Source organism: Aplysia californica, unplaced genomic scaffold, assembly GCF_000002075.1.
Source record: "Aplysia californica isolate F4 #8 unplaced genomic scaffold, AplCal3.0 scaffold00411, whole genome shotgun sequence".
NCBI classification, from domain to species: domain Eukaryota; kingdom Metazoa; phylum Mollusca; class Gastropoda; order Aplysiida; family Aplysiidae; genus Aplysia; species Aplysia californica.
The window spans coordinates 285,881-288,366 of record NW_004797681.1 but is presented as its reverse complement, the minus strand read 5'-3'; the positions used below and the strand labels follow the sequence as shown (position 1 = coordinate 288,366).

Genomic DNA, 2,486 nt, shown 5'->3' with positions numbered 1-2,486 from the left:
CTGTCTGTCTGTCTGTCTGTCTGTCTGTCTGTCTGTCTGTCTGTCTGTCTGTCTGTCCTTTCACTGTTTAATGACTGTTATTGCGTTGATGTGCTTCTTTAATTTTGACGACCAAACGCATATCAGATAAGGGCAGATAGTAGAGCTGGGCAATGAGTCGCTTCAGCAGAATCCGGATAATATTTTAGTACACCTCTTCGGCTAATAATTAATATATGAACCGCTTCGGCAAATGGGTTAGAACCACTTTGAAAAACGGGTTATCATCACTTCAACAAATGGGTGCCCCCACTTCGGCAAACGGGTCAGGAAAGAGAGTTAAGAGTCTGAAATCGGATAATGTTGCATTGAGAATTATTCGGTTATCCTTTTGGTTTATCCGGATTTTGCCCACCTCTAGTAGATAGATACAGGCTTAATAAGTACATAATTTAATACTATATATTGCCTGGGAGCAGATAAGAAGAAGAACGAGATTGGGAAAAAGAAGGAGACGGATCAGGCAATGTTGTCACAAGACTTTTGCTTAAGTAAGGGCAGGACCATGTTGGAACGGGAAAACACAATATCTATTCTTCGGCACTTAAATGACCTTGTAAAACTCTTACTAAAACTATAACATATTATATCATCGCTTATATTTATATTGAATATTGAATTTTTTCCCGGTGATATATATTATGTTTTAGTCTTAGTAAGAGTTTTACAAGTGCCGAAGAATAGATGTGTGACTAAAGAGTAGCATACAGAAAAAAGGAGGAGAGATAAGGATGATAGATGTTGGATAGGATTAAAGGAGCAAACCACACCAGAGCACCAGCCAACCTCCCACGATGATATTATAATTAATATATATCATAATATAATTTTTTTGGGGAGGGGGAATCTTTTGTTAATAGAGGCTTTCAAAAATAAAATCTCGGGATTGTCAGTTCACGTGATTTGATTAGTCTGTTTGTAGATTTGTCTCTCGGTAAAAAACAAAACAAAAAGAAAAACAAAACAGAAACAAAAACCCCAACGGAAAAGGCAGAAAAAGCAACAAAAAAAAAGCTAAAAAATATCGGAGAAAAAAACCCCTGCATCGGCCGGGAATCGAACCCGGGTCACCCGCGTGGCAGGCGAGTATTCTACCACTAGACCACCGATGCTTGTACTCTCTGCAACCAGAGTAGATGTGTCATGAAACCTCATGGTATTTGGTGATTTTCGTCAGTTCTTTTGTTCATTTTGTTTGTTTGTTTGTTTGTTTGAAGAGAATAGTCTATACGGATGATATCCGAATGCAGTCTACATGCACCAGAAAGCCCCAGAATGGACCTATAGTTTGCTTTGTGTCGTTCAAGCACTACACACTGCACAGTTGACTGATGATGCTAGATGATGCTTGATGAGTCTTGGGGCGGTCGCTGTCTAGCTCTAGATCTACATTCTATACTTTTTTGTCTCCGATTCTATCTAGATCTAGATTTTTATCTATCTATTTAGCTATCTTTCTATCTAAGCTTATAGATCTGCTTTCCTCTCTCTCTCTCTCTCTCTCTCTCTCTCTCTCTCTCTCTCCCCCCCTCTCTCCTCCCTGTTTGCCTGTCTGTCCGTCAGTATTTATCTGTCTATATTGTATCACTATATATTATGTTAGTCTCTCTCACCTGAAAAGTATCCTACCAATCGCTGTAGATATCTAGTAAAAAACAAAAAACAAACAAAAAACAAACCAACAATACCCCCCTTCCCCCAAAACCCCCCCAAACAAAACCAACAACAAACAAAACTCAATAAAAACCGGTAGCTACTCTAAGTGACACAAACAAAGCACAATAAGGCACTATATCAGACAATTAATGAGAACAGATGGTAGATCTAGCCTTCAAATTCCTGTAAGTTTGAGGAATGAGAATTGTAAGAGAAGCCGACACATAATAGGCATAATGTTATAGCGGTCATTTAGCAGCGTAAGACAAAGACATACAGAAACGAATAAGAGAAAGAAGAGAAGTATAGGCCTTACCAGTGGTGGCTTCCAACCACTCTATTTTGATGACTGACGATCATCAAGCAAGCTATTGATTTGTAAAAATCAAACATCAGAGCGCCTATTTTCAAACTTTGTGGTGCTTTTATCTTTCAGAAAACACAAGACATTAACTTTCAGAAAACATTGATTTTAGTTGTCTCTAAGTAGGTTTTTTTGCGTTTTTATTTTTCGTCAAAGATCTTTTTAAGGTTCGATCAAAACCTTTTTTTGAAAGGCAGCACACTGATCTATTTGTCAGGGTGGCGATATTATATTTATTGTTAGTTGGATATTCCCTTGAAATGGATCTTTTGTAAAGTTACCACAACTTTTGATCTCCCCCCCCCCTTTTCTTTTAATTCTCTTGCTTTCTTCCTCGTCTCTTCCTGTCGCCAATCGTCTCTTTCTCCATTTTGTTCTGATTCTGACTTTCTTTCATTCCCTTTCCCCTTCTCTCTCTCTCTCTCTC

General features: G+C 38.3%; 1 non-coding gene across 1 annotated transcript; it reads right to left on the bottom strand.

Annotated features, from left to right (window-relative positions):
* Positions 1-1,080: 1,080 nt before the first annotated feature.
* TRNAG-GCC lies at positions 1,081-1,151 on the bottom strand. The gene has a single exon. It is a non-coding gene; the product is annotated as a tRNA-Gly (tRNA).
* Positions 1,152-2,486: the final 1,335 nt, after the last annotated feature.